This window comes from Sander lucioperca, chromosome 11 (assembly GCF_008315115.2).
Source record: "Sander lucioperca isolate FBNREF2018 chromosome 11, SLUC_FBN_1.2, whole genome shotgun sequence".
Classification (NCBI taxonomy): domain Eukaryota; kingdom Metazoa; phylum Chordata; class Actinopteri; order Perciformes; family Percidae; genus Sander; species Sander lucioperca.
Genome location: NC_050183.1, coordinates 27,819,824 through 27,834,332, shown reverse-complemented (window position 1 = coordinate 27,834,332; position 14,509 = coordinate 27,819,824).

The following is a 14,509-nucleotide window of genomic DNA, read 5'->3' as shown; positions in this document are numbered from 1 at the left end:
TGTGTCTCAGAACGCAGAACAGTATTTAGCCTCTTCATCTTCAATTTTCATTTAAAGATTTTTTAAAGTTCCATCTTGTTTTCTACTGTGTAGCACAGAACTCGAATATTGAGTTTTTTTCAAAGCCTCTAACAGGCCAAGCTTTAGTATATTATTGTATATTTCATGTCGCTTAGAAATGAAACAGATTGCGCCCCAAGGGAATTACACTGTGCTGGGTTACATAAAAAACAAGCTACCTTGTAAAATAAATATTTCTGGATTGATGTGGCTGCAGTGTCAGAGAAATTGAAAGATCTACGGCAGTTTTTCCAACACGTTCTAGTTCTGTATAAATGGCAGATTTTAAAGACAATAATTTTGGCTAGAGAGGCCTGGCCACAAGAAAGCCCCCTGAAGCAGAGGGGGATTGTACAGTGTGACGTAAACAAAGATCAGTCCCTCAGTGCTGGTAAATAATAGATTTAACAAACACTCGTCGACAGGAATTTGCATCAAATTTGATTTGAAATGTCCCAGAAATGCCACGCGGCTTAGCTGTGCTTATAGGCTTGTGTAGCGTCTCATTGTGAGGGCGTTTGTCCCACTGCAAGCCCTCAGAGAACAGTAATCGCCTCGCCAACGTCTGTGGGACGTTAGCGTAGCATAGCGTGCCTCTGCATTAGACTAGTCCGCTGTAAGCCTGGATTGTTTATGATTTGTCAGAGAAACTAAATGCAGCATGATAATCGCTAAGCTGTTGCCATTCAGTATTGGCATTTTGTACAGTTTGGAATTCTTCTGATGTACAATGAGGGCTTTTCATACAATTGTTACACCCGTAAACCTCAGCTGAATGTGTGTTCTCCTTCGAAATCTGCATGCAGTTTCCCTTATGGGCTCCTACTGAAATCTGATAGAAACTGTAATTTTTCTGTTTTGCAACCGGAGGTCTTTCAGGCATGACTGTGGACTTCTGTAGAAACCAAAGCGCCAGCAGCGTATCCACCCCTCTCCACACCGTTTTTCTCCATCAGACAGGGTTACCCCCTTCTGTCTATCTGTATCTTCTGACGAAGTCTGTAAGCTCTGTAAAATAAAAGAACAACATGAAGGCTACAGTAATTTTCTGTTCCTCAGGGTTTAAGACAAACTGCTTTTCACTTCCATATGCAAATCAGAGACAGTCTTCTCTGTTTTTCTATGCTTCACTGGACATTTGCTTTTTGTCTGGCTCCTCTTAGTGTTAGAAGTTTCTCCCTCATTCACTATCTCTTCCGCAAAGCTGCTGTTACTTTATTCAGCTTTAGACGTCCCCGCGGCCCCTGGGTGTCTCTGTCTGAAAGAGCTGTGTTTTCTGTATTTAAATTTTTCTGTGTGTGCAGACTGTGTCTGCGTAGGATGCAACGGGAAAGCGGCCAAAAGCAGCATCCCTGACGCATAAAAACACAACACGCTCAGCCAATATTGTTCCAACACTAGCTTACCATCATATGAGTAATGCTCATATCATGTTTTGTCATCATGTTGTTTTTTCGGGACAAGAATCAGAGTCACTATTGCCATATCTGAGCCTGGTGTATGTTGCCGCGTTGTTTACTTCCTTTTTTCATGAGCTCATGACAGCCTGCTTTCTGATTCCTGTTTGTTGTTACAGGCTGCACTACTCAGACTACTACTGTCTTTTCAGAATCATTCATTTGATTTGTTTTTATTTTGTAATCTTCTTTAAATGTACAGGTAGGACAGTAAAAAAGTAGCTTCATCCTGATGCTAAAAACACTAAACTGCCAATGAAATATTAAAAATATAGGATCAGTTAAGCCTGATCTATTCTTTCAGGGAATAATGCTTTGGAATTAGCTAAAACGACAATTCAGACCAATGTACTGGAGAAATTAAAAGTTTGACTCATGGGGCGGCCTCTAGCTCACCCAGTAAGCGCGTTCGCCCCATGTAGGTAGAGTCCTTTGCAGTGGTGCGGGTTCAAAGCCGACCTGCTGCCCTTTGCTGCGAGTCATCCCCCATCTCTCTCCCCCTTTCCTGTCTACCCAGTGTCACTATTCAATAAAGGGAAAACCCCCCCAAAAAATAATCTTAAAATAAAAAAGTTTGACTCATTCAGGTTCATCCTCAGGGGACCATGAGTGTCTGTACAAAATTTCCTGGCAATCCATCAAATTGTTGTTAACCAACAGATCAACATGTTTAAAAAGAGGACATTTTTCCAGACCACATTTTCTTGAAGGACGATCAGCAGTGTGTTTGTAAAAGCAGCCTCCCTGCTTTCAAATTACAGTCGACCAAATATAGTACACGTCTGCTGCCAACGGTCACATCTTAATGTCTGTTAAGAATATCAGCGGTATATCAGTGTTTGTCAAAGTCTGTTTATGAGTTGGGCTTAGCAACAGCTCAAGATTATCTGAAAAACGACCCGTGGTGTTCTGTGCGGACAAACTGGCCGAGGTGAACCGTCTATACAAGGATTTCAAGCAGATGATAGTCAGAACCACTCCTTCCCCAACTTGGTTTTCCAGTATTTAATAGCTTCACAGGGACGACTCCAGGCCAACGGTAAGCAGGGATTTGTCTTTCAGAGAGTTGGCCTACTTACAGCAAGAACACAAAAGTCTAAATCTGTTCTTTCAGCACTTCTCTGTGCGCTTCTCACCATCACAGACAGACAAGATTCCAGCACTGGTGCCAGCCACAATAACGTGTGTGTGTGTGTGTGTGTGTGTGTGTGTGTGTGTGTGTGTGTGTGTGTGTGTGTGTGTGTGTGTGTGTGTGTGTGTGTGTGTGCGTGTGTGTGTGTGTCTGTGTCTGTGTGTGTGTGTGCACGCATTTTTGGACAAGAGATATGGAGGCTGTTAGTGAGTTTAGAGGAGGAGAGCGGTTGGGTGAAAGAAAAGAGAGATGAAACAGATGCTATTTCTCCGTTGGGGCAACGTTAACCCCGGGTGGTGCCAAGAGGCAGCAGCCGTTGGCACAGGACTAACAAGGGTGTGTGTGTGTGTGTGTGTGTGTGTGTATGTGTGAGTGTAATTGTAAATGGGGGAGGGGGGGGGGGGGTCTCAGTATTGCATTAGCTGTGCCCTTATACAGTAAAGACGGGAGCAGGATATACAGCTCTCATACTGAAATGCCATATTAAACCAACACCAAGTAGTGGGTGGTGAGACTGTGTGTGTATGTGTGTGCGTGTGTGCTTGTTTTACTATATTCGTGGGGTCCAAAAACCATATACTTGTGGGGTCTGCACAGCCTTGTGGAGCCCAAAATGCTGGACTCCACAAGGTTAAAGGGCTGTTTGAGGGTTAAGACTTGGTTTTAGGATTAGGGTTAGAATTAGGTTATGGTTATGGTTAGGGTGAGGGTAAGGGTTAAGGTTAGGCATTTAGTTGTGATGGTTAAGGTTAGGGTAAGGGGCTAGGGAATGCATTATGTCAATGACGGGTCCCCACAAAGATAGTGAAACAAACAGTTGTGTGTGTGTGTGTGTGTGTGTGTGTGTGTGTGTGTGTGTGTGTGTGTGTGTGTGTGTGTGTGTGTGTGTGTGTGAGTGTGTGCATGCGTGCATGCGTGCGTGCATGCGTGCGTGCGTGCATGCGTGTGTGCATGTGTACGTGTGTGTGTGTGTGTGTGTGTGTGTGTGTGTGTGTGTGTGTGTGTGGAGGGAGATGGTTCTTTCTCTGTGTGAGGCATTTACGGGCTTTAGGAGCGGGAAGACCGCAGTCCTCTTGATGTAAAAATAAACTGTATATACTTACAGTCTCTATACGTGTAGACAGTGAAGAGATTCAAGCCCAATTACCTTCTGTGTGCACAAAGGAAGAGAAGCCCATCTTGAGTGAACTGTCACGGAAGAACAGGAAGAGCTGATGAAGAATAATAAAGGCACCATTGTCACTCAATACAACAGAGGAGAAGCCAAACACACTTGATACAGAATTTAGTTAATTATTGGCTTTTTTCTGATGTTTTCGCAACACGTCGCAACATCAGAACACAATAACAGGAGTTGGTTACCTTGTCTCTTCATCACACTGTGGCTGCTCCGTCTTGTTTTGTTTTTTCTGGAGTCATGTTGTCTAAAATAATTTTTCTTATTACCAGGGCTTGCTAGAGGCGTTTTTTGAGCTGTCAGCCCTGGTTTAATGTCAACTGTGGTGATCAATGTCCTTTTCCAGCTTGAAACAAACTTCCTTTGGGTGCGTGGGGATATGAAAATTCAGGTGAAAAGGGTAATCTGCTACTTTTACAGTAAAGAAAACTAAATTTGGTCAATATCAGTAAAAAAAATGAACATAGTGAGCCTTAGATGTAATCTAGTAAGCTCAGTCTTCAACTTCCAGGGTAGTTTGATGTGTATCAGTGTCTTAATGTGTGTGCAGCAGCTTACTGTAAGATCAAATTGACCTTAGAAAGAAGGAAGCCAGTGTGCTGCTCCTTTTCCTCTTTCCTCTCTTCCTTCCCTCACTCCCTCGTCTCCGCTCCTCTGTCTTAAGGTCACAGATCAGCATGTGTGTGGCTCACTCCATCAGCTCTAAGCAGCTGGCACAGGTTGACCCCAGTGGTATGGTCCGCTCACACCGGCATCGCAGTAACAAACTCACACACAGTTACACAGTGGTGCACGCTCAGCAGCGACAGTTTTAGGCTGACTAGGACGCGGGCGGGACACGCTAAATGTTTGTTATGTCTGTCTGTGTGGTATTGTGTGAATCAGGCCCCATGCAGAGCGTCTGATACACTTCCACTGGGTGGGTGTGTGTGTGTGTGTGTGTGTGTGTGTGTGTGTGTGTGTGTGTGTGTGGTGTAGTTGCATGGTTCACTACTTTTTTTCGTAGATGAAGAACACATGGACACTAAATTATTGGGTGGAAAGACATCTTAAAAGAGGCAGGAGACATCTGATTGAAGATCAACAGGAGAGGAGTTAGCATCGGACCCTCATTTCTATTCCACAACTCTCCTGTTTCTAACCCACACTCACGTCCTGCCTGTTATCAACCTAACCTCGGTTTTGATCACTATTATAAGCACTTTTGGCCCTTTAGGCAGCAGTTGAAATTGGCAGAGGCTGTTCACATGTTAACCCCTTGGACTGGCTTGGCAGCAAGAAGCAGAGTGTTTGAGAGTCTTCAAGCACACAGGCATCACAGGTCAGCTCGCGGCCGGTGGAAAAGCACGTAGAGCTGTCTCTGGTTACAACAGTACACTCTATGTTCCGACTCCCACCTACACAAAAGAGACACATCATATCCAGTCCCAGGCACCCAACATAACACAGTTATGTAGTGTAGAGAAAGGAAAAATGGGTAGCCGCGGTACTTTAATGCAAAAATAAATGATTTGAATTATTCAGATAGAGTCCAAATCAGTCTTGTACAAACTACTTGAAAGCAATACTTGAGTAAAAGTACAAGTATTTGACCAGAAAATGACTTTGGTAAAAGTTAAAGTCTCCTTTTAGAATATTACTGGAGTAAAACTCTTAAAGTATCTGATATTTACTGTACTCAAGTATCAAAAGTCATTTTCTGATATTAAATGTACTTAAGTATTAGAAGTAAAAGTAAACGTAAAAAAAACGTGTAACGTTATCTTCATCACCACTGTCGTCGGGGTGGTCATCGTCTGTTACCATGGCGGCAGAGCCTGCACCAGGTGCTTCCATGTCATATCATATCAGTCATTATGCTTCCTCCTCTTCTTTAGTTTTGGCCTTTGGTTGTTGTTTTTTTGCCGCTTGGCAACAAACTACCAACTGGAATGGAACGTACATTATCTTGGCAATTTAGAAGCAATGATTCACCAAACCTGCTTTCTTTTTTTACAGGGTAACAATTTTCTTCTGATTTTATTTTGTAGTAACGAGTAACTAAGATGCTTAGAGGAAATGTAGTGGAGTAAAAGTAAAAGTTTCCGGAAATATAAATAACGAAGTAAAGTACAGTTACAGAAGTAGTTACATTACAACACTGGTCCAAATGAACACTTTCTTTTATTTTTTCTATTTTTTTTTTTTTTTTTGGGTGGGCGGGTGAGGGGGCATTTTTGGCCTGAAATCAGGAAGGGGGTAGAGAGAGTGGTGATGACAATCCGCAAAGGGCCGTGGGTCAAACTCGAACCCGGGCCACTGCAGTAAGGACTGAGCCTTGGTACATGTGGCACACGCTCACCCAGGTGAGCTACCAGCTCGCTCTCGTCTGTATGGTAAATCTGAAGCTACAGACAGCTTTGGGTTAGCTTAGCTCTCTGCTGGTTGCCTGGCAACATCAGGGGGATGACAAGACCCTCGTAAAATCACAACGTGTAATTTTTACACTTTTACACTTTTGGAGGATTAAACAAACGAGAAATAACAACAGTTAGTGAGCGTTAGAGGTGCTGGTACAGGTAGGTGAATTTTGCTTCCTTCTGACAGAGCCAGGCGAGCTGTTTCCCCCTGTTTTCAGTCTTAATGCTAAGCTAAGCTAACATGTTGCTGTGTGTGGCTTCATATTTACCATATAGTCATGAGGGTGGTATCAATTTTCTCATTTAACTCTTTGCAGAAAGGCAAATAAATGTCTCTCCTTAAAACACCAAACTATTCCGTTTACGGTTATATGCAGTTCAGTTTCCGCTCTTATAAACCTTTGCACTCACATAGGTTCACACTTTTATTGTGTTGTCATCAGCTGTGCACCACAGTCTGCACTGAACCTGGAGACAAGTCAAGACAAAGTCATGCTTGGAAGCAAATTAAAAAGAAATAATATTGCTCTTCCATTTTAGGTTGCACAGCTTAGTCAGCCTGCTGCTTTTAATGAGGCTGTGGCCAAGTCTATGTGCTGGTGGTGAGTGAGACAACAACTGAAAGTGTTGGTAAAACATTCAGAGGAGAGAAAGGGTAACCTTCTCTGAAGCTCTAAATTTCAACAGCAACGTTTCACTGTGTACTTTATGACCAGCATACAGCTGTTTTCTGTGACTGGAACCATCTTCACTTTATTCTCACAGAGAGACAATGCAAAAGAGAGTGAGAGTAGGGGGATTGTGTGTGTGTGTGTGTGTGTGTGTGTGTGTGTGTGTGTGTGTGTGTGTAGGGCTCTTTGCAGATGTAGGGCTGGCCGTGTGCCAGCAGCAGGGATCTCTGGAAGCAGACCCAGGCATGATGTCATTACCAGCCAGACCAAGGAGCCGCAGTAATCTGTGACATTGTGTCTTCGAAGGAGACAGCCAAAAGCATCCAGTCTGTGTGTGTTTGTGTGTTAACATTATTTTTGAACTGTGTGTGTGTGTGTGTGTGTGTGTGTGTGTGTGTGTGTGTGGTACAGGACATGGTTATTGTCAGTTTTCTGTGCCTGGTGTCTATCAGTCACACTCCTCCTTCATACTCTCCTCCATCTGGTCATCAAAAGATGACCCTCAGAGGTTCAAGTGTGTGTGAGCGTTTATGTGTCTCTCTCTCCGTCAGTTGTTCGTTGTGGAGGTGAAATATGAGACCGTCTTGCTGTTTTTCTCTTTTCTATTCCAGGTTTATGACTTTTATAGGGACAGATAGACGTCCGACAGGGTGACATTTCTCGGTGGCCCTCTTGAGTGTATAGCTGATGTGATTTGGATGTTTGAGGAGAGGCAGTGACAGTCTGACGGTTTAATCCAATTGGTCTTTTTATAGAATGGAAACGACAAAACTCACCATGACAATATTTTCCCTTTTCGCATTCACTTCAGACTGCCGTTTCTCTGAGATGTATGGGGCCTGTCTGATGCTTTCCACGTTATATTTGTTTATGCTTGGCTAGTGAGGGGGGAGGAGAGGGGGGAGGCAGGGAGCCAGAGAGAGGAATCATTGAAGTGCTAGCCAGTGTTTATGTTTGTGTCTGGGTCTCTCTCTTTTCCCTCATGCCCACAACAGAAAGCAGTTTCAGTTTCTTCGCCTCTCTCTCTCTCTCTCTCTCTCTCTCTCTCTCTCTTTCTCTCTCTCTCTCTCCATCTTTTCCTCTCTCTTGCTACCTCAAGTACAATTCAAGTCAGCCCTATCCGAACCTGTCCTCCCTTCACTTTCCCTCCACCCTGCTGTCTCTCTATACACCTGCCAAGCGTTACTTTCCCGCCTGTGTTTGTGCTCAAGTCTGGCTCTTGGCGTGGTCCGTCTGGACGCTGAGGAGAGGGAAAACCCGTCAGGTGGAGCGCGGCTGGGAGGAGCTCTGAGGCCGGGCGCCATACAGGCTTCAGGGTTTTCCATCAGAAACCAGACGTCTGAGCAAGCTTTATCAGGAAGGAGTTTGCTCCAAATGCACATACTGTGCAACAACGCTCAGATTTATTACTCGGTGTCACCTCCTACTGTGCAATATGTCATTTCTATTCATCCACACCTTATCTCATCTGTATATCTGTATGTATATATATATATATATATATATATATATATATATATATATATATATATATATATTTTTTTTTTTTTTTTCTCTTATCTGTTTATAATAAGGGTGTTTATAGTGTACACATTACTATTGTTATTATTATTATTATTACTCTTATTCTATTTTTTCTATTTCTTATAATACTTTTTGTATATTTCTATTTAATGTGTATTTGTCTTATTCTGATGTATGTGCAAATTTTTTGAGCTGCTGTAACAAGGGAATTTCCCCACTGTGGGATTAATAAAGTCCATGTTATTTTATCTTATCTTATCTTATTATAAACTGGAGGAGGAATATGTCAGTGTGTCCCTTCTGCAGTGGGAATTTTAACTGCCTTGTTGACTCATGCAAACTCTTTTCCCTCTTTCTTTTTCTCTCTGTCATCTCTGTTTTCGGAAGGTTTCAGATAACGACTCAGTCTACCGTCTAAGTCTCTTTAAACACATAGCGCTCGCCATGGGTGATTCTAGGATCAGACCTTTAGGGGGGCTCAGCCTGAGAGAGCCAGAATGAGAATGTGACACGGATACAGTGCCTTGCAAAAGTGTATAAAGTGTATAAACGATATATATATATAATTATTATTTTTAGGGGGGCTGAGATTAAATTTAAGGGGGCTTGAGCCCCCCCTAAAAAGGGTCTAAAATTGCCAATGGCACTCGCACTGCTGCTCCAATGACCCCTCTTACCTTGGAATATGAGGTCCACTCCACATTGCCTTTAACTCATTTCACCTCGTTTTAGATGTTCAGAGGAACCCCCCCAGGCCATAAGATTGAGACATACAACACCACTTAGCTGGCCGTCACCACGCAAAACCTCCACCACCCACATTTGCGAGTGAACAAAAAAGATGTTGAAAGGTGAAAAAAAAAAAGATGAAAAATATCGTGCAATATATTAAAACATAAATTTAAATATAGGCCTATGGAAGGACTCATACATAACGTGTATGTATATACGTATGGGCAATATCAAAATCACTGAAAATGTCTAATCGCTGCATCTGTTTAAAGCCTCTTCCCGATGTATGTGTTTTTGCTCTGAGTTACCACAGTGTCATTTCCAAATCTACTCGAGCAAATGTCGCAAGTTAGTGCCAACGCATTCAGTAAGGGAAAAGCGTTGTTTTTTTCTTCCCAGAAGACAAACAAACGGCTGGTCGTTCACACCGCAGGGCCACCAAGCTTGTCAGTTAAGTTGATCAACGCTTACTGGAAGTCAAAGGGGGCAGATTTGTAGTTTTTTAGTATGACTCCTCCCTATTGAAACTGCCAACCCAACCCTCAGTGGTTTTGTTTACATAGTATTTTTTCTTTTATCTTCAATGTGAAATTGATCTTGAAGAAATATGTTTGTGTAAAACAAGTTTAGTTGCTCACATCATTTCCCCATTGCATGCTTAAATATCAGGTATCATGCATCAACACAATCATAACACTTATATTAAAGCTTCTTATGGTGGTTATGGTTACTGGTTTACCTGAGATTACAGGAATTGTTTTGTCCCAACAAGAAGAATTAAAATTTCCACCAACCCTCTGGCTCTTTCTCACTGGGGCTTTTGCTGTAGTTTACTATTGAGAAAGTGTAAACATGTAAAGAAACCTTTGACCTTTGGGTTTGCACTTTCTGTCCACCTCTGCACCAGCTGTGGAGCTCTGAATCTCTGCCGTGCAGCTACATCTGCATGCTGAAGCTCACCTTGTGCACTCATCTGTACCCCCTCTCACCACACCTCTTCAGATCAGGCTGAGAGGGATTCCCAGCTTGTTCCCCCCCCCCCCCCCCTTCCTGCATCGCTGTCACCTCCCACCTCTCCTGTGGTTGCTCCTGCCTACACTGTGGTGAGCCTGCAGTGCTCATGAGTCAGTTAAGCGCTATGGTAGAGACATGCTGTGGTTAGCTGATCTTTACGGTGCCCCTGATGAGAATCCATAAGAAGGAGACCCCCATGATGCCTCACTCGTAACCACACAGGGACGCACTAACCAATGCAAAATGTATGTGCAGTCTCTCATTTATGCAGAAATGAAACAAAGTGAAATGAAAGCTTTGTTAGTTTTTTGCAACTATAAGATTTTTACCATAATTTTTCCCAGAGTGTTACAATGTGATGACAAGGCAAAAGTTTAGCCAAATGATCTATACCGTAATTTATTTGCAGGTACAAAATAAAAGTTGTTCTGTAAACTGTGATACATGTTTATAATGGACAGTTTGGATACGATTTTTACCATTTGTGTGTTTTCTCTACCAAACAAGATTGTCTAACCCGACTCGAGTTTCTAGACTCTTCAGCAACCTGTGTTCATGCAATTATTGCTTTTTAAATCTAAAATCATTCATGTATTTCTATTTTCTTTTATTGGTGCATATACGTTGGGGAAACGTATGACGAGCTGCATGTCCCCCTGCCCTTTGTCATAATGTGCAACGTAACGCATGCGCTATGCCTTATGTGCGCGCACTCACATATCAAAAAATGCATTGACGATGGCGACACCAAGTCCTCCCGGAGTTGTGCCTTTTGTCATTAGTTTTGCTTTCAATAACTTCATAAACAGTGGCAGTAAGCGGACAGCTACATGCAAGGTGTGTGGCACCAAGATAAATGATGCCGGATCAACGACGTCGAACTTCATAAGGCATCTCAAAACGCACCCAGATAGGTCAGTCGCTTGCTAATGTGAAAGAGACGTTACATTTAGCATATATCGTCACAGGTAACAAGCTAACCATCGCAAAGTGTTGTGCTAATGCTGGGAACAGGCAAATTGTATCTTTATAGTTGTATCCATATGATGTGACAGACTTAAGTTAATATTTCACCAGGTTGTTGTTAAATAGCAATACGGAAAGTATCAGTTCTCACATGTTTGTCGTGTATTGGTGTATTAACTTTCAATACAGATGTTTCCCTCAAACTTTGAACACTGAAAAATATAATGCATGATGAGTTTGGGCTTTACAGCCAGTTAGTAACACAGACAAACATGTATTCTTTGGTGCAGATACCAAAATGTTGAAACATACAGTTATGAAATTGAAACAGAGTTCTTAATTTGTGTTTCTTCAGATTGCATTGCAGTAGACCCCATAAAGTTATCTTACAACTGATTTTGATACTGTACTGTATGGATGGTAGCTTTGAATTTATAAGATTTAACAATAAAGTGTTAGGGACAGATCAGATGGCCAGAGACTTGAGACTTGACTTGGACTTGCCCCTAAAAGACTTGAGACTCGACTTGGACTTCCAAAAAATGACTTGTGAACATCTCTGTACTTACACAGTGCTGAGCTAAATGCTAACATCATGCAGATGTTAAGTAGGTCAACTTTTACCACGTTCACCATCGTAGTTTAGCTTGTTAGTATGTCAACATTTGCCGATTAGCACTAAACACAAAGTACAGCTGAGGCTGATGGGAATGTTACTAGTTTTGTAAGTATGACCATACCACAAAGTATTGAACAAATTAAAATGAAATATTTGTCCTTATGGTGGCTCTATTGCTTGATAATAAAAAAAGATTTACCAGTAAAATATGTCTAAAAATATACATTAACATGTATCTAACATATTATTAGTAAAGATATATTGGCCTATCGTGAATTTTTTTTATTTTTTGCAACATTGATGGTAGGCTTACTATGTGAGGTAGCCACTATGGAAGCCATCCACAGGTACGGTTAAGCTCAAGGATTCACTGTTTTTTCCAAATGTATGTTTAACATTAAAACATGATTTATAATTAATATATGAATAACCATCCATCCATTTTCATCCACCCAGCCTAGTTTAATATGCAACTCAATTGTGACTGTCTTATAGGCTATTAGCCCTCCTACACAATCTAGACTGTGGTCATAACATCTACATCTTATAACTTATTCCCTGTTATATATTGTTCTTAACGTGTGTATATATATATATATATATATATATATATGTCAAGCAATTTCAATTCTATTATGTTTACATTGTTGTCTTTTCACAGTCATAGTTAATATTCAATAAGATATTGCACTGTTCAATCCCTGCACTGTTATCTTTTGCACTACCACCATTGCACACACTCTACCATAGCACCTTTCACTCTTATAAGTGATTTTTATAACTTTTTATAACTCTTTACATTTCTGCGAGTGATTCCTTTTGGGTCAAGGAATATCTGCACAATATTTCATGGCAATCCATCCAATGGTTTTATAGATATTTCAGTCTATACCAAAATAGTGAACAGACCGCCTAACAGACCAACATTGCCATCACAAGAGCTATGCAGCTAACGTGGCTAAAAACTGTATGTCAGCTTAGTGTTTGTTGCCTCGTCTGTAGCAATGTTAGTAAAGTTGTTAAAGCATCTGTGATTTGGTGTGAACATTCCTTAATTTACTGCAGATAGAAACATAAAATCAGAGGCCTAATTTTATACTTGCGCTAAGATCCACTATTCTTCGACAGCCGATCTTTCATTGTAAGAGAGAGATTTGTCGAAACCTCTCTAACCTTTCGTGAGACCACAGGCTTTATTTGAATGTCATTACACGGGGCATTAACTTCTATCTGAAAGGTATGAGCAGTGTAGGAGAGGGGATCCCTTTGTTGAGACACAACCCAGCAGAGTGTCACAGATGCACAGCGGAGCGTTACCATAGACCCCACGCAGTGCGTGGGCGGACCGCTGCTCGTCACATTCGCAGCTGTGTGTGTGTGTGTCTGTGGGGGGGATTCTGAAACTGCAGGGAGAAAAGGAAAGCCCTCATCTTAAAGTGTGTGAGCGAGCGATGGCATTGGCAACAGAGTTGAGGTCGCAAGTACATGGTCTTTATTACGCCCACACAATGTTCTTTTTTTCACTGCCTCTCACACACTCTTTTTTAGCTACACTTACAGATATTTTTTTTAGAGATGCATCCACACATCAAACATGATCTTTCAAGTGACAGACACCAATGATCATATGGACTAAGCTCAATGAGGGAGTTTGTGGGGGACAATTTTCCTCATTTTCTTCCCAATACAGTGGTTGCTAGTTCCCCTCCAGTAGAATGTACTGGTGCAGCAATGTGAATAGGACCCTGCAACAGTTTCCCACCGAATAAACAAAGTTAGCTGTGCCAATCCAAATGGACTGCTGAACCCAGTTCTCTTGGCAAGATATTCCAGTTAATTAAACCACGAAGGGCGATTTCACTCTTATGTGAGGAGATAACCTTACTGGAAGTCACAGCTTCTTATGAATGACCGTGAGTTAAGTCAGACATCCAGGCTAGCACAATAGGATACAGGACAACCTGGCGAGGTGGTGACATGGTGCCGTACTTTAGCTAGTGAAGGGTATGGAGCCATATAGCGTGTAGCTGTGAAGGTGCTGTTGTTCTCAGCGAGAGAGCGAGCGGGTGTCCTGGTTGATAATTAGGTCAGCACAGCCCTCCTGGGAGGAGAGGGCAGAGGGGACTCTGTAAAAAAGCCCTGAGCCCCATCACAGCCAGATGAAAAGAAAACAGTCCCAGTACAGGTTCAACATGTCAGGGCGAAGGGTGAAAATGTGTTTTAGATTTTCCTCCTTCCCTCTCCTCTCTGGTCCCGTTTGATTCTGAGCTGGAAGGGAGTAACCTCCTAAGAGCTCTTATAACACCTCTCTGTCGCGGCGTTTCGCTTTGTTTCTACACGACGTGAGGTTGTGTGTACGTAGGCCTACTGTGATGCGGTCCAGCATATCTGTTTCTTCCTTCCTTTGGGTTTTTGCTAATCCACTTCTCTAGGCTTCCTTCCCAGAACAACGAGACCTTTCTAAAGAAAACAGGGCAGAGCAGCACCTTGGAAATCCCTCCACCTCTCTCATTAAAGATGAGGATGAAGACGAAGTTGATTTTCATGATTCAATTTAAGCCCATGAAACTGGACCTCAGCCATGTCGCTCCGAGAGAGGGATGAAAGAGAGACAGCTGGAGAGAGAGAGGGGCACACTTAAGTGAACAATAATGAATCTGTTATATCACTTTTCTTCAGTTCTGACTGCAGGATCTGAGATCCCTCTGTTTAAAGTTCTGTGTTTATTAAAAGTCAAACTGAAATGAACATTTGTTTT